We start from the raw sequence: 21,946 nt of genomic DNA, 5'->3' as shown, positions 1-21,946 counted from the left end.
GCAATGGGACTCGGATGGGTCGGCGGCTCCCATAACCTATTGCGGCTAATGATTGCCTGATTGCCTGTCCCTCTCCGGTTGGCTGCGGGACGGACGCCGACGACCACGTTCATCCACCTCCAGCGCTATCCACGATGAGATGTTATTCCGGAAATGGCGTATTCCAGTTTTGTCGAACGGGGACAGTGCAATTTAGTGACCCACTATATCCCTCTTTCAAAGTCGGTTAAATCACGACATTTATCCATATTGACATCGAATTATCGTCTACGTGAATGCAGTGAACCTATATAGCAGCCAAGAGAGAGGGGTGACAGTGTCGCGTTTCCCAAGAACCAGATATCCCATGAATTCTGTCCTTTCAGTGTACGTAAGGAAGGCTGAAATAAAATTGTTTGTTTTAAGATAGCTACTTTTTGTTTGTAATAGTCAATGCATTATCTTCTGTCGTCAGGGCATAAATGTCATTGCAAACAATATAAAGAAACGTAAGAATTGCTAATCTCTTATACACCAGTTTAAGCAATATCTTAAAACTTTCTGACGATGTTTGATTATTTTTCACGAAGTTTTGTTCATGCTAACCAATTATATCATAAATTTTCTTGCACGCGAGATTTTCAGAAAAGATCTTGTTAGGTTACCACAGAGGTGATTTATCTAAAGGGGTATGTTCCGTACCTTAAGCCGCGAAGTGACCAATTATTTAAGTTATAGACGCCAAGCATCTTTCGCACAACCACTGGCCCAAAAGATATCGCTGATTTGTAGTTAGCGAAGGGATTTTTTTGGTTCTGGAATATCGATTACATTAGTGCAATACACGCGTGTGATGTATCGACTGACTCTCTCGGCAGGATGACATCGATGGAGAAAGACGAGCCATTTCACCCTTCATTTAATGGATATCTTTAACAGTTAAATGATACGGGTCTTGGAGGGCAATATTTCGACCTAATTCGGCAGCCTTCTCAAAGGGTTAGCGATACAGAAACGTTGCATATATAATTAACAATAGCCTCTTACTACATCTACAGCACTTTGTGTATACGCAGCCAGAATTAACGCGTTTCTTTTAACACTAAACCCAACAGTAACGCGATAGTTCGTGTTCTGTCATTCTTTACACGGTTGGTGCGCGCGATGTTGGTCCAACTCGTGCTAAATTATGCAGTTCAAAGTCAGACACCGCGCATCCAACGTAAAGTGCCTTTTCAAAATTGTTTATGACAAGTGCGGGCTCATTAAGGAAACAGGGAGTTTACTCCACCCTTCGCCACAGTGATTCATTACCGTTTTATCTTTGTGACAGGCTGCAAACGTGGCTGAAAACATAAACACAAAAATTCACCGCGGGATGTTAATCTTCATCGGGAATAGACCTCACGTTCGTTGCGAAAAGCGCACGGCCATTTTGGTTTTCGTTCGTTCTAAGCAAAAAGACACAAAAACATCGTTTGCCCATGAACGGCCTGCGTTCGTAATGCACCCCAGTCCTTCCACCGAGCGAAACAGAGACAAGGAATTGCTCTCGTTGGCACCGTTTTCTGAGAAATACACCGCGGATCTCAAACTAAATAAGACATATGAATGTCTGTACTTAATGGACAAATGCAAATGGTAGTTCAGGCTCACGTGCCGTGGCAATCAATTGATCACCTCCATTGGAAGCGTGTCTTGCGCCAAGGAGCCATCCTTTCCTCAACAACTCCGTCGTGTCTCGGGCGCACATGCACCCCCCCCCCCCACGAGTTGGCGCGTGGGGATCGGCGACAAATTTTATTTCTGTCTCGCACCTCCGGCCCTGTCTCCCATTGTTCGTTCTGCCGGGTTTTGCTGCGCACGTGCGCAGGAACATCGGGGTTGTGCGAGAGTGGGGAGGGGGTGGGAAGAGTGTGGTCGCTGCTGCTGCCGCCGCCGCTGCCGCTCCGTCGGTACCATTTATACTTCACGTGTCGTCTTCTGCTTTCATAAATTCACCTGATAATTGTAACACGCGCTGCGCCATACATACGTAACAAATGGAGCCATTAAGTCGTGGCCAATCAACTGTATGTACAACAGTGGTCGTCTGTTTGCCACGGTAACCAGAGGTGAAGTTCATTAAGGCACAGTGTCAACAGTATCGACTCGGCAATTTATTACCGCCGTTGTCTACGCTCACGCACGACTGATGGCAGTGTAAAACGGAAGCGATTTAACACAATTATTTCGGAGTGACATTGTTAGAAAACAATGTCAGCCGTTACGAGATGCGATTAAAATATTGACCGCGCGCGAGCGTTCCGCTAACCCTTGCTTGTCACGTGCGGACATTTGATCGCCACAGCGAATCTGTTCCGCGGCTCATGTTTTTGAGACCTTCTCCTCAGAACTATCGTCACCAGAAAGAATCTTGAAATCAAGCTCCATACTTAAGTAGCTCTGTTTGTATTCGTTTTGATAGCCATACTTTATATTAATAAGTTTGATTAATTGCTTTTGTTCGTGAAGAAAATTTGAAAATTGAAATTCTAACACAGTCAGATAGTTAGGCCTAACATCAGGCTAACAAGCCTGATGTTTGGCCTAAGAGAAATTCAAGAATTCCCAGAATTCTTAATGGACCAAAGAATTCAACTTAATCATCAAAAGCCTTAAGATTGGTTAACAACAGCTATCAAACAGTGTACAAATGATAAGGTTAGATGAATGAAAAGTAACAAACTCTGTAGGCAGGTCAACACAATACATGGCCTTAACCAGCCTCTGGCTTATATACATGAATACACCTATATACACTTATATACAATGAGTAGCTTCACAGGCACAATTTCACCAAGAGCTTAACGAGGGCATACATATCTACGAGAGTGGAAGACCTGTAAGTTTTGTCGTTGCACAGCTTCTGGAAGTCTATGGATAACGTGTTGAATATTTCAACAGAGTTCGGTAGTCCAGGGAGATCATCGTCACTGTAAACTCAAACGCTGGTGAAGCTCTCAGAACAAGAAGATTACCAAAACAGTATTCTCCATCAAATATTTAAACCCAGAGATCATCCTTGCACGTCTCACAGAAATAAACTGGAAGGATCTACAACAAGAATCAACAGACATTGCTATATCTAACCTGGCTAACCAGCAATTTGAAATTGCCTCCCAAGGAGCTTCCAAACAATTAAAACTCTCTGATAGATCCAATACATAGTTCAATGCCGAAGTCCGAGTAGCATTCAAGAGGAAACAAAAAGCATTCAGAATATGGAAAAAATAACTCAGCTAACGCTACCAGATGTACAAGAAAGAGCGAGCAACCTTCCTCAAATGTAAACGAAATGCAATGCGGCAGCTGGTACTCAACAGAATAAACCGCTCGAAACGTATTACATCCAAATGCAACAAAGATTTCCATATCGATGAGAAGGTATTTCAGGAATGGGTATCTTTGACTTTCAACGAGATGCCATTAGACCCAAAAACCGCAAATCTAAGTGATTTCGTCATGCACTCCAGACAGCCCCTTTCAACTATAACGCTAACACCTTATAAATACCATCAATAGACTTCCTAATAAATCTACAATTGGTCCTGACGGCTTCCCTCTATTCATGGTTAAAGTGTGTAGTGCCTTCATTGTGGAGCCCCTTCTTGTAATCTTTAATCGTATATTGAAGTCCGGATCAATCCCGACAATGTGGAATCACTACAGGGTACAACCCATACCCAAAAGAAGAAACCCAAAGGAACCTAAGGACTTGAGACCGATCTCAGTGGGCTGCTCTCTATTAAAAGTGTTTGAGAAAGCTATCTGATCAGCATTGATCGACCAATGCTTCTCTCATAGACCCAAACATCTGCATACTGTGATCCCCAAAAGATTCACATATACAAACTTACTAGACACCCTGTTTAAAAAAAAAACTGCTCTCAACAGTAAATCTCAGCTGGACGTCATCTTCCTTGATATTTCATCTGTTTATGATAAGCTCTCAATTCCCGCTCTCATCTGCATTCTGGAAAAATACTTTGGCATTACAGGAAGCCTGCTAAAAGCCATCAACCTCATCCTTACGCCAAGACAACTCATCATCGCCGCAGCCCTTGAACCTTTCCTCGCAAGGTACACTGATTTCTCATCATATGCAGATGACCTCAAATTATATATAAAATCAAAAGACCCTGAACAAACCCACCTGATAAATCAGTGAGCCGCCGTTCTGATCAACGGCCTTGTAACCTATCTAATGCAGATAGGTCTGGAGCTAAACATATCTAAATCAGCCCAAATCACATTTACAAAAAAAGAGAATAAAAAATGACATCACAGCCTATCACGACGGAGTGCAGATAAGGAAAGTGAAGTCTCACACCGACCTCGGCTTGACTTGGGACTTGGGACGAGGGCCTCACTTTTCAGAACCATTTCTCGACCATGAAAACTAAAACTTTCTCGGCGATGTGGGCAATTCGACAAGAGCTGACGGGGTTACTGCTCGTCGATGTAGTCGGAGGATACGTCCAGCGGTGCCTACAACCTATCGCACTGTATGCATCACCAATCTGGTCTTCTGCCCCGACGTCGTACATAAATAGATTCCTCGCCGTCCAGTACTGGGTAATGCGATGGATGAACAGGGTCACGGGCAATGCATTCACCATCTCCAGGGCTGTTTTATATACCAACTTAAATATCACACAGGAATATTCTTCTTCTTTCTCAGATGCTTACCGGAGGGATTGACGCCCCCAGTCTTCGAGGACTTATCTCTACTCCCTCCACGTGTTGGACGCAGTAATGACAGTCCCTACCTACCGTTGTATTCTATACTGTGCAACCTGTGCTGTCTGAAGAATTTCTTCCCAAACAACGCAGTCAAGCAGTACAGAAGCGCCTCTCAAAAGCGCACAGCTTACTTCAACTATAATCTTGTCAACAATATTGTAAACAATATTGTAAATATACGCACTTATGTAAATATTGTAAATAATTGTAATCGTGCATTTTTGTACACCCTTCTTATATTGTATATAATTGCAATTCTTGCATTTTGTACTGTGTATAAGGGGTGAAAGCAAACACTTGCTATTTTTAATAAACGGATTTAATAATAATAATAATAATAATGTTACGCAGCTTAGATCTGTATGGGAGTGCATTGGGGGGGGGGGGGTTCTGTTCTTTCCTAACGATCTGGAAATGATCTCCCTCGTTATCTGAGCGAAGATAACGAGGCTCCTGGAGCAGATGATGTGATACCTCCATGGTAGCAAATTTAGATTGGAGAGCATGACATTTGAAATAGTAGGTGGTAGACCTGCAATCTTATTCAGCCATCTTAAAATCCAGTATTCTAGGAAGAAGAACCTGGTACGATGGAGTGCCGAGGCCCATATAGTAGAGGCATATAAGGGAACAGCGGTTATGCAGTGAAGAATATATTTCCTGATAAGATGCAGATTATGAAAGTTAGAGATCAGTTTCATAGCCCAATATAGCCGAATTTTTTTTTCCGAATGGCATTAAAATGCGGCAAGAACGCAAGATCTTTGTCCCAGGTGAAGACCAAATCTTTATTCTGGTTGACTTGTTACTCGATTATGTACCCGATTATGATATTCCTCTTCTTGATCATGACAGCAAAATCCTTCCACTGTCAATTCTGATCACGACCCTATCTACGCAAAGGTAATTATTTCTACTCGGGAACCATCTGCCCGAAAAAACGTTCAAACCGCCGTCATCGTCAGTCCAAAGCTCCTTAACAGCCAAAAATGCCTGCAAGCCGCCACACTCGCTTGCTGTAACACTATTGACAAACTGGATGAACACCATTGCACAATATTCCGCATCAAAGAAGATAAGGATCCCATCTTACTCCAAAGCCTGGTGGAATCCAAGTGTACACATGGCCTTCCTGTTAAAGCAGCAGCTACACCAGATCTGGAAAAGAACTCAACAGACTTCCGACCGGAATGTTATTCAACAGCACGAGCGCAATTTAATAGGGAATAATCACGAGCAATAACAGCACACCTGGGCGCCCAACTTCAAAAAGGGAAAATCCCATACCGCTTCATATCCCAAAGCTTTCCTAGTCAGCTGGACCCAGCTCAATGGCGAGATCATATTACCAGATTCAACACGCGTGCAGATCAACTAAACTCTCTTTTATGTCCCGACAATGAATTACAACAAGACATCTTGCATTCCATCATCATCTCTACACTCCAACTACGATGGAAACCGCGGGGGCCGACAAGGTGCCACAATTCATGGTAAAATGCCTCAGTCCGTTCATCCTTCAACCGCTCAAGTCCATCTTCAACGGAATTGTAACCACAAGAAATTTTCCTAAAGCCTGGAATAGCTACCTTGTCAGACCACATCCAAAATTTCGAAACTCCACTCTACCCAGGTTCTAACCGGGTCTAACTCCTTAACGCTCCTGAAAATCCTGGAAAAAACTATGCTGCCCACCTTAATGAATCAAATTCTTGGAGATAAGCCGCCCAAAGATCCACTATGCAATCCGGAACCGATCCACAGTGGCGAACCTCCTTGCAACAACATGCAATATATTGTCCGTCTTTAAACAGCAAGAGGAACTCGCAATCACGTACCTGGATAATGAAGCTGCCTTTGAAGACGCCATCAACGGGTCGGCGCTCCTCCGCTTACTGGAAGACCACTATCTAATCCAAGGTAATATCCTCTGGTTCATAGCATCACTCCTCCATGATAGGGTTCTACAGATCGATGCCTATGACAATCGCACAAGAAGACGATCTCTGCTGGTGTTCCGCAAGGAGGAGTCCTATTTGGCTTATTATTTACAGCCATCATTGCGCCTCTTGTCCGTATCACCTATGCAGATGATATAAAAATTCTAACGCCGATTGCTTCCAACAATCACCTTGAAGCTACAGCAAGCTTCATCAACGTCGCCTCTTACCTCAAACAGTATGGACTCTCGATCAACCCACAAAAAAAAAAACTAATGGTGTTCTTTATTTCAACTTTATTGCAATAAAGAACACAATAATAACCCCAAAACTTGATGCAACTGTAATATCTGCCACTCCTACACATGCGGATTTGGGAATAGTATTTGACCCAAAACTCCGGTTTCATGCTCATGTAGACAAGCTCACTTCCAGAGCAGCCTCCCTCCGATAGCTAGCTAAACAACAACTAATTTATGTTAAGGAGCCTCGTATAATTAAGAAATATATCAGAACAGTAGTTTATTCTCCACTCCTCTATGCTGCTGAAGTGTGGGCACCAGCAGCTACTACAACGAAGAAACCAATCCTCGCTGCAAAATTCTGGCTTCTTAAATGGGCTAACCGGAAAGCTTGTCTCCCACCAGACAGGACAGAACTACAGCCTTAGCTACTTCGCTAGGGATGCAGCGACTGCTTGATAATCATCGAAATACAACGACTGATAGCTACAGTTAAAATGATCACGGGTCAGATCTCAACACCGTTCATTTGGGATTCGTGTTACTGGCGAATACCAAAGCCAGAACTTCGGTCAACCCCAATGTTTTGCTCTAGAAATCAGAGACTTCATATCTCAGACCGCTTCCTCCCAAACCAAATGCTACCGAAAGTACAGCACCTCGACGCTGACTTGCATGGGTTTTGCAGCAATAAAAGCTCGCTCCAGTCCCAGAATCGAATAAGAAGTTCTGCCAAGCTCTCCTGTGCCACGACAAAATTCGTTTGACAGAGAAGTGCCATTCATGTATATTAGATAATTTTATTGTAAATAAAATTTTTAAATAATAAAATTGTAAATAAGATATTTTATTGTAAATTTCATTGTAAATATAACCGCATGATGTAACTTGTAAATATAGTTAATACTACGTAATGTGAGGAAGTGTAATAACATGTTTACATTTTACGTTTTTAATTTTACAGTGTGCATTATACATTATCTATTCTGATGTGAGTATTATCTATTATCTATGTGCATTATTTATTATCTATTAACTAATTATCTATTCTGATGTGAGCTCCTGGCCGTTGGCCGTGACGGGACAATTGCAACTTCACTTAAATCTATTGTTTCATTGTTTCATTTAGTTGCAATAAAGATTTTCTCTCTCTCTCTCTCTTAGTTTTTCAGAGGTGTGAGTCCCCCCACTTCACAGGGAACAAGACATAACAAGTCTCAGGAATACTTCTAGTTATGAGTAAAGACATCGGAAAGGGTGATCTGAGAATTACATAAAGCCTGTTTTTTTCTAAATAATAATAACGTAAGTGGGAGCAATTCCTTTGTTTTTTATCCCTCCATGATGAAGAAATTCTAATACAATCAGATCGCTAGGCCATCTATATCATTATACGTATTACAGAATTACCTCTTTACTTAGTCCCAAAGTGAACTTATTAAGCAGTTTAAATTATTTACAAAAGTATTCGAATAACAACTTTCGGACTCATTTTGGGATTCATTTTCAAGTCTGGTATCCTGTGATATCCAATACCTTTTTGAGTCCAAAATAATTCCAAAGGTAAAATAATAATTACTAAACACCTTTAGTTATCCCTCACTAAATATACATCATAATGTATCTGCCATGCCTGGAAATCATTTTCTGAAAGTTCTGTCCCAAACGCTGTCACATTATTCTGAATGGCATTAACTGATTCACATTGAGATCCATTCCAGAAGAGGACGACGTGGTCTTTGACCTTTTCACTTGGCGTTACAGACCAGTGACTTAAATAACTTTCTTTCTCGTCTTTGGACAATCAGCGAAAGAATTCTTAAAGGCCTCTTGAATCGGGGCTGTGGTTAGCCGATCTCAGGAGGATGCTGGATTTTCCAGCCTGCACAACATGCAAATATGCACTAAGGCGCAGCTATATCGCTAAACCAACACAACATGTAAGTTTCTCAACTTCAGTCAAGCAGTAACTTCTTTCGTTCGGTACATAAGGTTATACGTAAATAAGTATGAACACGTCACCCCCCTGCTTCCATCAATAACTTTCTTAAATAATTACGTTATTAAGATTAGGAAAACATTAAAGTGGACCTATCATCGTTTTTGGTACTCTTTTCCGTACAATTTGGCCCGGCAACAATTATCTTCATTACAGGGTGTGGTTTCTTGCTAATTCCAATTAGTATTATTAATTAGCTTATTAGGAACGCTAATCACGGGATAATCGCCAAGGCAAGCAGCGGGCTAACGTACAGCACACCAATATAATGTATGATACTGTCAGCAATTTATGGGGCTAATTGAACTCCGAGGTAGGTCGTGTCTAGAACACACTAGCGCAGAATGCTAAAGTGAAGAATTCCATCACATAGTCGGTAATGCATTTTGGATTTTTTTTTTTTTTTTTTTTTGACAATCCCACGAGTTGAATGTGGATATCAGTTTATTAGCTGCAAGCAGATGTACATTTAGGACTCTGATCCTGCTCTGGTACCACATATTTTTATCAATTCCGGGTATCCAGCAGCACCAGTTCTCGTGGGCCGCATTCCTACCAACGAAATCATGAATCACTGAATGTACACAGTTTTTTTTTTTTTCCTTCTCAGCCCGCAATAAGTAACTTTAATTCCTGTGCCATTCGCTCCGTGATACTACACATCCTGCCCAGTTATGATGGATAACTACACGCGCTAATCGCTAGTCCAATAAAGCAGCAAAATGCTGATAACAAAAGCTCTTGTACATACAAACCTGCGATGCCCCTGTTACAGTTATTCGCGGGCAATAGTCCATTAATACTTTTGAACCTTGCACTCGGCGAATCAATCAAAACGTCGATCGCCATGACGTCACAAACGCATGAATCATAGAATGGCCCCTTCGTCCTTTTGCACGTCTGTCAAGATCGCGCCTCTCATTCGTCTTTTCCACCAACAGAAGCCTTTCAGATTACTTTGTAATCTCGCGGATTATTTATATCCTCCCACGTAGAAGATTTGTGTCTGCTGGCGAACTACACGTCCGTCTACAACAACAGAACGCTGAAGGTGAGAACCAGATAATGGCCCGTCGCAGTAATCCGGAATGTTTCTCTGAGTTGCGGTGTTCATTGCTACACAGACATGGCTTCATTTTTTTTTCCCTTTGAATTCTTCTCTTTTTCAATGTCTAGTTGAGAAGAAATTTCACATTTTATACTTGCTCTGAAAAGTGGAACGAAATCCTTTTAGACACGTCTATTAAATGAAATATATATATAAAAACACACACACATATCGGCCTTTAATGATTTCATATAAGTTAGGGCATTAACATAATTTCTGTACATAGATTTGCTTGAACTATTTATTTTTAAATAAATAGTTCAAGCGAAGTAAAATAAATGACCTATTTCAAAGATGCGTAAAGTAGAACTTTAATGAGAGCAGTTGTTACTAAATTCATTTAAAAAAAAATTATAATTAGTTCTGTGCGAACTTAAGTTTCCAGTTTGCACAGAATATAAGTTTATAGTTAATTATAAGTGTTATCTTAAAAGATAGAAATGGTGTATGAATAACTCTACATTTAATAATTACAGAATTAAAAAAATAAAATAAACTTTTCATTATCTGAGATTTAATTAAAGAAGTAAACGGTATATTTTGTGCAAACTTAAGTTTGAACAGAATATACCGTATTTAGTGTAGGTTCGAAAGAGGGTGAAGTCAAACGCGTGTGCTGCTGCAAACCCCAGTTGATCATTCGGCTCCGTCAGGTTTAACACCAAGAAAACATGACTATGGGAAATCACAATCGAGTAAGTTGCACAATTTATTTGGAAATCAACTGCAAGAGAGGTGACTAACCTTCATAGTGCAATACCAAATTAGATACAAACAAAGGTAATTTGAAAAAAGTATGCCAAGATGGGCAATTTTAGTTTCCCTTAAACTAAAAACCAGATTCTAACGTTTCAGTTACAAGAAGTGAATATGCAAAGAAACTACAGATTAATTCCATCGGTCTTCTGCAAACTCTGATATCTCAATCTCGTATTCCTGCACAAACGCAGAAGTATTTCTGCAGGCTTTATCGTTGTCCAGTTTAAGACAGTCCATGATTTGCTTATATGCGCATGCTCCAAAATGGCTTAATTGGATTCAGACCAGTACCTAGATCTGGAAAAGAATTCTTCATACTTCACAGAATCTCAAGCCAATAGATCAGCTAAAGAGATGCGAATCTCTTTAGCTCAATAGGAGTGCAACGAAAACCAACTTTCATTCAGTTTATAAACAAATGGTTTTTGTCAAATTGAAAGTTCCACTGCCCACACACGAAATTAATAATCGTGGAATTTTCAGTTCGAGAAGGAAAAGATTAAATTAGTTGAAAGAATTCCACTCGAACAGAGCCCATAAAGTGAGCATGCTCCGAATTTTTGTGAAATTTTCTGAATCAGAGTAACAATATTAAAAATCAGTTGTTAACTCCCGTCTGGGGGTTCCCGAATCAGGGGAAGTGTAAATATCTCCCCTCCCGGAAGCAAAATTACACAGAGCCATGGGTGCCACTGATGTCCAACAGTAATGGTCACCACGCAGCGTTTGTTTAATATGCCAGAAGATATTCGGGGAGGAATTATTTCAACTTCACCCTCCTCAGCGTTCACTCCCCATATTTTTCCCTCCGCCATATGCTACACATTGGCGATCGATCGGGAAAAGACATTTGACAAATGGGGAGTATATAGTTGGCTCTTAGTGTTTCGTCTCCAGTTTGCTCGTGCTTCGCACGTCCCTAGCGACACTTAACGGGACACGGTGTATTACACGGGTGCTGTATTCAATAAACACCGGAGATCCCAAACAGTAACGATTTCCGACAGAGAAACAATCTATATAAAACCTAAAGCTTAGATGGTCGTTGGTGAAGTATGAAATTGAGTCTTGCTCTGTCGGCAACAGCTGACGTCCATCTGGGTCACCCTGCCCCTCCTCACCTAGCGCTAATGTGTGGATATTCAAGAAAAAGTTGGTTTTTCTTTTTTTTTTTGGTCCGAACATTTCTTCAAAATTTTCGAAATTATTTGAGATTAATATAGTTTTAAGGAATGATTCGTGATTATTGATATTTAGCAATAGCAATATCAAAAGCCAACTTTGGAGAGGTCATTTTCTACTTTCTTTCACCATCTAAGCAAGCAAAACGATCTTTAACCACATGTAATTTACTAGAAGGACGCATTAACGTTTCATGATTTGATTTTCCTTGGCGCTAATCCAAATAACCACACTTTGTAAAATAAACGGCCTGTAGATTACGTCTATTCCATCTTTATCCTCCTTGTAACCTTGGAAAGATCGTTTTGCATGTTGTACGACAGACAGCCAACAACCCATCTCATTTAAGAGTTCGAGTCTTTATTTTTTTTAAACCTGATTGCGCACACAGTTCAAAATTTAAAATCCACTATTTTGTCCAATATTTCCTCTTGTTTGAGTGAAATCAGTTATTTGAACTGCAAGCATCGGCAGTGACTAAACACTTCAAAGTTGTGATGTTACACTCTAATGATTCATAATCCTCTAATAATCGAATTACACAATCCTCCTGCTGACGGTTCCTGAACCCGAATCATCAGCAATGCACTATAATGTCCTCTAGGGGACTGCATGACATGATGGGAGGGGGAGGATAAATAACTAGGGGCGTCGAGAAGCTTAGCTCATCTATCTTAAATGGACGAGAATATATTAATATAATCGATGTTAATAATATTATGGTTTGCAATGATGAAATTGCAACTTATAGTTCCTGTTCGAATATCAATAGTGATCGAATTCAATTGATTATACATTTTCCTATATAACTTAAAACTTATTTTAAACTTTTAAAACCACTGCCAGAAGTTACAGAAAAGAGAAACTGGACATGGAAGGCGACCAAGTGAGTCTGTTTGCACCGAGGGGGAGGGTTTACACGAAATATGATATTTTCCTCTTTTAGAAAAATCTGTTTCTAAAAGAGGAATTTTGCACGTGGCATCGATTGGGGTTGCAACACTTTTGCCAGCAAAGTCCTCACATCCCTTTCGTGTAATTCCGATGTGGCCATGAATCCAGCGCATTCTGGTTGTTCCTCCCGCCCTAGCTGCTTGATGGCAATCTGTATTTTCAGTCTGTAAATATTTAAAGCTCCTAATGGGTCCATATGCACTATATATCAACTGATGATGTTTCCATCAGCGAATTCTAAATGGAAAGCGTTCAAGTAGTTAATCATAAAGGCTAATGGGCTTTTCATACCGACTAAGAAATACTCTTCGAGGTATAGGCTTAAAAGGATGCCAGATGAACTGATGAAACCTGTGGCAGAGAAGAAAAGTGCATGGGATGCACATAAATTATCGAGAGACACAGATGCCTGTGGTAGATATAAGATAGTCTGTAATCAAGTCAGGCAGAAGAAGCCAGATTACGAGAAATCTAGGGAAAAAGACTTAAAAATTAAATTTTCTGTTTATACTCCGCGACGACCAAACAGTCAGAGGAGTTCATAAGATAGACAGAATACAAGAAACAGCACCGTATTCAGCAGTAACGGGCTTGAACCCCGATCACTCAAGGCACGTGTACTTATGCACCCGCGCGCCTGACCACTAGGCTGCTTCTTTACTAATGTAAACACTAGAAGGATCGATATCGAGTGGACCAAATTGATCCACTCGATATCGATGGTTTGTCTGTTGATGATCCTGCTCAGGTTTCTGCCAAACTGAATGAGTATTTTCCATCTACTGTACATTCACACGACGGACACCAGAGGTTTTTCATACTCTAACACAGAGATTGTAAATTTTGTAATAACTGAGAAGAAAGTGGAAATAAAATTGTTGAAGTTAAACATAAGAAAGGTACCTGGGGTGGAGAGGATCTATCCAATTATATTAAAGGAAGCAGCGAAGGAAGTAAGCAAACCCTTAATCATAATTGGTTGATTTGATTTGTTGTTTTGGGAATTTTTCTGGTGTATCAGCTTCTACGGCTATAGTGCGCCTAAACATGCTTTATTGATTATTCCATGATGTATTTTGTTATGATTGTTATATTAAATTATAGTAGTTGACCCATAATTATAAGAGCATCCTTGGATTCAGGGGAGGTTCCCGCGGACGAGGAAACGTGTGAATGTATCCCCAATTCACAGAGGGACGGGGATCAAAGCGTCACATGAGTAATTGCAGAACTAACAGGTCTGTTCCAGTGGAAATAATGGCCACTGGTAAAATAAGTGACGCACGATCATCTACACAAGGCTGCAGTTATAGTTAAGACACAGCATGGGTTTCTTAAGGAGAAATCTTGTTTGACCAATCTGATGATACTACGATGTGGTCACAAAGGAACTGGATGCAAAGGTTCATTTTGATATTATATACTTGAATTTCAGGAAAGCTTTTGATACTGTTGCACAGGGAAAACTGCTGTACAAATTGGAACAGTGTGGTATTAAGGGAAAGTTACTGCTATGGATAAAGGGATGGTTGAGCGGGAGAAGATAAGAGTGGTAATCAACAGACACTGCTATTCGTGGACTATTGTTATTAGTGGAGTCTCCCAGGGTTCGGCGTTAGACCCATTGTTGTTTTTTTATATTTATCATCAATGATATTGATGAAGGATATCAGGCTTAATTTCCAAGTTTGCAGGAGATACAGAGGTTGGCAGGGTGGTTAATGACAGTACGCTACTGCAACAGGATCTAGAAAACTTGGGCATTGGGCTGAGGAATTGAAGTTTAACATTAATGAAGGCAAAGTACTGCATATGGGTTGCAGTAACCCCACTTACACAGTTACACTGAAGGTAGTGGAAAATGAAAAAACAACTGGGGATAACTGTGCAGTCAGATATGAAGTTCTCCGAGCAATGCAGACAGGCTGCCAGGACAGCCAATGGGTGTATATTTTATCAATAATATACACGAATTTTGAAAGCGGGGATAAGGAGGTGATTATCTCATTGTAGCAATCGTCCAGCCACATCTTGAGCACTGCTGGAACTTGCTGGAGTTCTGGATAGACTTGTTAGAACAAGTACAGAGAAGGGCAACGAGATTGGTGACGGGAACAAAGGGGTGTGCTTATCAACAGAGGCTTAAGTTTCGCAAATTGCAGCGTCTGGAGACTAGGCACCTACGAGGTGATCTGATCGAGGTGTTTAAGGCTTTGAATGGATTGAGCAAGCTCAGTGCACATGAAAGGGCACAACTTCAATTTGAAGAAGGACGGTTGCAAAATAGATGTGCGAAAGTTTTCTTTTAGTCAGCGGATGATCGATTGCTGGAACAAACTTCCATCTGTTGTTGTTGTGACACTGATAGCTTAAAGAAATTCAAGGAATTCAAGAAATTCAAGAGAAGTATTGGAGGGAATGGCGAAATGGGAGATGTTGTCTGTTTTTTTTTTTTGCTGATGATGTATAATCTTGATTTCTTGCATCATACGCTACTGCCAATGCTATGCAGACGACTTGGCGGTTGGCGTTACTGGAATGTCGAGAACAATCTTAGAACAAAAGATCCAAACAATATTGGATGATTTATCCAACTGGGCCAATCTAAACAAGCTCAACATTTCCCCTACAAAAACTAATTTCATGGTTTTTCGAAAGCAATTCAATTATGGTAGACCTCCCAGAGTTATCCTAAATGGCTCACAAATCCCCTACGTATCCAGCACCAAGTACTTGGGACTTACAATCGATGACAAACTAAAAACTTTCATACTCACGTATCCAAAATTTCTGAGAAAATTAAAAACTTGACGGCTGGAATTGCAAGGATTTCCAGAAAAGAATGGGGCCTCAGCAAAAAGACGTTGTCTTTATACTATAAGACTATCTTCCTACCAATTGCTGCGTACGCAGCAGGTGTTTGGTTCTGGAGGGTCTCAAAAACTAAGACCAGGACTAAACTTCTTTCATTACAGCGTTCGGTGTTGCTCACACTTCTACAAGCTCCTCGGACGGTGTCGAATAATGCCCTACAAGTTCTAGCAGGAACCCTGCCTCTGGATCTTTATATCTCCTACAGGGGTATGATCTACAATCTCAAAAAAGGAATTTCTGTAAATATTTTTAACATTGTAACAGACCCTACGAACAGAATAAAAGAGGAAAAACGAAGACTCTGGAAGGAACTCACCGCTGTTTGGCAGCAAAGATGGGCTGAAAGTGAACACGGTGAGGTTACACGAAGATACATTTCAAATGTTGAATTCGCATCATTACCCACAGTCTCAAAATGGTTTGTGCCTAGCATGACTACATCATATTTAATGACTGGCCACGGATCGCTCAGGGCTAAACTTTTCGAAAGGAGCCTTGAGCCTGACCCTTTCTGTCACTGCGGAGCATCTGAGACATGGCAGCACGTTCTCTTTGAATGTAACGATTATTCGAATGAAAGACAGGTACTGCTGAGTAAAATAAATAATCTCTCAGAAAATAATGTACATTTGCTCATCGAAAATTCTGATGTCTTCACTACATTTCAACAGTTCTCTGCGGCAGTTTTCAAGAAAAGACTTGCGGCTAGAAACCCTACAACGGAGTCTTAAGGATCCAGATTAACTTACTTTTGGGAAGAATATATAGGAAGATAGCCATCAACGCAACAGGAAATAACAGGTAGACCCCTTTTTCCTCTAAGTGATGCTGGACGGCTCACTGAGAAGCTTTGTGTATAAACGGGCATAAATTATTAGGAAGCTAACCTCGAAGAATTGTAAATAATTGCTTAACGTACAGTTAAGAATACCCATATTCTGCGCACCCCAACACGCTTCTCTCTCTCATGAAATCTTATTTAAAAAGAAAAAAAAAAAATAAGATCTTCTCCCCATAGGATGAATCCTGCAATAATCTGAAATGCCATCAAGCCAATTGAACACAAAAAACTCCAATTTCTGCTCTCTGACTGATGTAATGCTACACGTACAGAAATACCTTCTGCAAGAACGCTAGTGTTACTGCGAGTGCTTTAATGCATGCTGGGAACTTCCTCTCCTGCCTAAAGCTCAGGAGTACTATGTGAACTATCTACATGGAAATCGCTTTGAGGAACTTCTATCGCCCAATACTCTACAAGCTCTGATCCTACCGGGGAAGAAATTAAATGAGACTATATTTCCTGAACAGTTAGACTACTGGACAGTCTTTACAATTGTATAAAACAGAAATACATGTAACCATTGGTAAGTAACAACTAATATTGCTGTAAAAACGACTGTAAATAATTCTCAAATTCTGTTGCTAGAACTGTCAAACAGAGAGAGAGAGTGGTAAATCTCACTGTAATGTAAATAGTGAACAATGTTAACAGTTTATTTCCTTGTTAATGCTAAACTTAATAGGATAACTGATATATAATGCTATTGAAAATTGCAGTTCTTTAAAAATGTTTGTCTTGGCTGTGTGACTTCAATGGGTTTTTGGAGCTCCAGCCTTGGTTTTTTTTTTTTTTTTTTTTTTTTTGCGGGCTCTAGGCCTGGGCAGCCTGTGAGCGGGATAGCGGGCACCCACTGGTATTGCACTACCTCCAGTGGGTGCGGGATTTCGTGCACTTTGGCATGTAAAAGGTTTAAAAAAAAAACCAGGCCTGGCTACTCGCGCCTGGGGACAGGCACCAGACAGCAGCTGCACAGGTGTTGGCTGCTCCTTTGCAGAGGTCCTACATTCAATACGGATCCACTAGGTGGAGATGGGCTATGCCTTGGGGCCACCCTTGATACCAGGACACACACACGTGTTTTGTACATTTTCCTCAACTGTATTGTGAACAATATATATATATGCTAGGGTAATTATATATATGAGAATGAAAATGTACATAAAATTGTATATAGATTATTGTTTATGTTTCTTGAAATTGTACATAATATTTGGGTGTGTAAATGAATGAAAAAAAATGAATGAATGATGCCAATGCTATGCAGTACCACAAAGAAGTGATAACTAAGAAATCTGATCTAAGGCAATTTGTATAGTGTATATGCGACATTCTATTGGAAATCGATGCGATACTATCCAAAGTCAATGCAACTACTGTTGCACTGACTTTGGACCCCCTCCCCCCCCCCCTTTTTTTTTGAACAATCTGTACATATTTATGTGCTGTTCAAGTTTTCGTGCCAAATGATCAGCACACAGTTAATTGCAAATGATGCTGCCAGGCAACTTGAAGACTTTGCCTTGTTCCTAAATGACATTGGACTTGCCCTGAACCCGAAAAAGATCGCAGGAGGTTCCTAACTGTGGAATACTGGATCCGGAGGTGGCTTAATCGCTACCTAGGAAACACGTTTACCACCTCTAGTACCCTTCAAGCAAATCTAGATTGGGTACCCTGGCAACTGATTCTAATCAAAATGAACATTTCTACCCTCTCAAAACTCATCAGTAAAAAGATTGAAATCCCTGGCATAGCTGAGATTGTCTTTCACCACCCAACTTCCAGCAGACCCCGTCTACATAGCCAAACTACAATGCAGCCACCTTGGAACAGGATAAAATCTATTGACCGGATGGTCCCTTCCAATACCATAGGTATGTTCCTCACCCTGGACATTGACTGTGACTGATTTCATAAAATGCGCATGTTTCCTCTAGACCTAGGAAATGGCATCTTGGGCCATCCTGAAGGATCAATTTTTGAAACCTTGGGATGCGATATATGCCGGAAGGGTGTTCGGGTGCACATGCGCACGCACATACGAAAATGGACATGCGCATTGTGCACGCGCATAAATTGGCAGCACTTCCATAAAAATCCACTACTTGTCGATTCACAGAAACACTTATTCTAAGTTTGTGTGTGGCCGCTCTCCATTTGCGTTAGGTCCATTTGCGTTATGGGGTAACGTCATCTAAAGGCGCGTCGGCTGAAGTGAGGACTGCTTCCAACATCAATTTGCGCTTGCGCATAGGTAAATGCGCACGCCCATAAATAAATAAATAAATTTTCTGTTTATACTCCGGGACGACCAAACGGTCAGAGGAGTTTAGAAGACACACACACAGAATACAAGACACGGGCTCACTCAAGGCACGTGTACTTATGACTCCGGTCACTCAAGGCACGTGTGACCTGCACCTGCGCGCCTACGGCGGCATACGTGAATTGACATGCGCACGTGCATGTCAATTTACGTATGCGCGCCTAGGAAATAATCCTCTAGACCTAGGAAATGGCATCTTGGGCCATCCTGAAGGATCAATTTTTGAAACCTTGGGATGCGATATATGCCGGAAGACTGCGAGCACTCTGAAGGGGTTTCCGAAAGGAACAATCATAGCCCGAATGAAAGGCAGGAAGAGAACCGTAAAGAGTATAAAAAAAAAAAAAAAATTCTGTTTATATTCCGGGTTAGAGGAGTTTACAAAACACACAGAATACAAGAAACAGCACCGTATTCATCAGTCACGGGCTTGAACCCCGGTCACTCAAGGGACGTGTACTGCACCTGCGCGCCTGACCACTAGGCTACGGCGGCCTATATGTCTCGCTTGCGGAATTAAAGGATATCCTTGCAGACTGCATCAGCCCCTTTTCGATGCAGGATACGGAATATGCTGAAAACCTCGCAAGCAATTTCATCCCTGTACATAAAATGCTACAGGAACTGCAGGAAGAGAATTTTCTTCTCAAAGAACAAAACAGTAGAATATTGCACACCTTTTAGTTTGCTGCGAAATATTACACCAAGAAATCGAAGGGGAATCAGTGGTTTCTTATATTTTATTGCACTTTGCAACTGTCACACAGTCATGCGGGTATTTTGCGACGGATCAGTTCTGGGTGGTGCTCAGGGCCAATCCCTGGAAAACTCCTTGGATACAAATTACTTAAAAGAGAACTACGTATGCGCACTTGGAATTTTTTAATTTAATTGTCATTTATTTAACGATACAGTACAGTGCCTTCTACACTGACACCCATACGCACTTACATCATTGTTATTATACATTAGAATAATATTGCGCAATTTAAACTTTACATAAACTTGAAAATCAAATCAATCTACTTGATCCATCATCCAGGAGGCCTCATGGATAATGAATCTCTTTCCTGATCCAGCCATAGCTAAAGATATACACTTGGAATGTTCTATTACTTAGGAAGTTCTGAAGGAACTTCGTTATGTCAATACCTTTCTCAATATCTAAGAAGATCAGGTGTTCGTTTTTAGGAAGGCTTCTCGTATGTTTGTTTCTGCTTTTATGATTAAATATAGAACAGATTTTTTTTTTTATTTCGAAACCATACTGGTCCGGATTTGGAGGAAGTAACTCTCACACGGAGGTGTAACAGAAGATCACTGGAGATCTGAACTGATTGGATCTTGTAGGACCTTTTAAAGGTGTCTATTCCACCTTTCTGTTAGCGTCTGCAATCTAGTAGCAGTAGATTGAGTTACACAGTTTATTTCGATAACAGAATGTAACGTGGGTATCATTAGGTAACGGACAAATAGGGTGAGAAGTTAAACTCTGAATATCAGAGGTATACTTCAATAGTAAGGTCTTTCTCCTGATAGTAGTTGGAGGTTCATGGGCCAATAGGGAGACTCCGTATTGAACATGTTCTAGACGCATCTATAGCAATCCTGAGTGTAGAACTTTGAGTAGGGGCAAGATGTGCCAGCAGGCACTCCTTAGAGAGGCGCTACCACCGTACACCTGTGCACAGTAGTCCAAGCGCATCTTAAAAGAGCTCTATACAAGTGGGTAGTAAGCAGCACAGAAAAGAAGGGATGGATTTTTTTTATGGAATAACAGTATGGCAATAGGCCACCAGCAAAAATGACAACGGCAACAAAATCAGCAAACAGCTTGGAAGCTGCATATCCCTTCAAAAGGCTTGATGTAAGAAAATAAAGTGACTGCAGTCATAACAAAAATAAATGTTTATATAAACACGTGTTATTAATTAGCGAAACTTATATCTTAATAATAAGCGCCCCTCTGCTCTGCGTGTCGTTCAAGTTTGTGACTCTAAACTAAGCAACAACAAAGAAAAGTTTTCTCATTCATGCACATCAACGTTGTTAAACAGCATTCCTAGACAATTCTACACAGACTATATCACATGATTCATCCGAGCGCACACCAGAATTGTCACTACTTTTTGAACAACCCTCGTATACGAAAGAATAATTTTATCGCAGAAGCAGAAAGTAGAGAAAGTATTGGTAAGTGTTTTTTAAAATATTCCTGTATGCCTTAACTCCATTTACCTTAACTTAGTTCGCCGACTGGCCAATTTCCTCCTGAGGTCTGCTTTTTGATTTTATACGAGACTTCCATTAAAAAAAAGTTCAGCATAGAGCCAAGAGATGGCAGTAGTTGCATTTTGATTCTTATACTTTGGATTAATTATAATGTTCGGTGTTTCATTAGCAATATTCAGCATATGAGATAACTACGTGTTCTACTAATCATTAAACCTTCAATATTCACCACAATGTTTCGATTATTTATGTAGATTATTTATGTAAATACACCAAAGGCCGACAGCTGACGCTATCGGCCTTTGATGTATTTGCACTTCCAGGGATATCTCTTATCTCCATGCCACCTAATACAAGTTTCGAGGTATTTGGGCAAAGAAAGTGCAACCATCATTCCTCCAAATAGAACTTCGGCTTATAAAGGCATGAAAATTGCTTACTTCCTGTAATTTCTCATTTGAGGTTCTGGCTTCCGTAGATAGCTTGTTTCTGTCAAGAACATAATTTTCTCGGACGTATATTTATAACAATGCTCCTTCCTTCCTTCTTGCCACTTTGTTTAATCGTAGAAAGTTTATACGTCCTCTGGCCGAGCATATCTAGGGTTACAGTTTTCCTTCGGGGAGCTGATAGGGCCGTTGTTTTAGATAAGGCATGATGGATACTTGTTTTTGACACAAGCTAAACAGATATTGGTATATGGAAGATGTAGCATAGCCAAG

This window comes from Mastigoproctus giganteus, chromosome 8 (assembly GCF_048544385.1).
Source record: "Mastigoproctus giganteus isolate SK-2022 chromosome 8, ASM4854438v1, whole genome shotgun sequence".
Classification (NCBI taxonomy): Eukaryota; Metazoa; Arthropoda; class Arachnida; order Uropygi; family Thelyphonidae; genus Mastigoproctus; species Mastigoproctus giganteus.
This window is presented reverse-complemented; position numbering follows the sequence as displayed.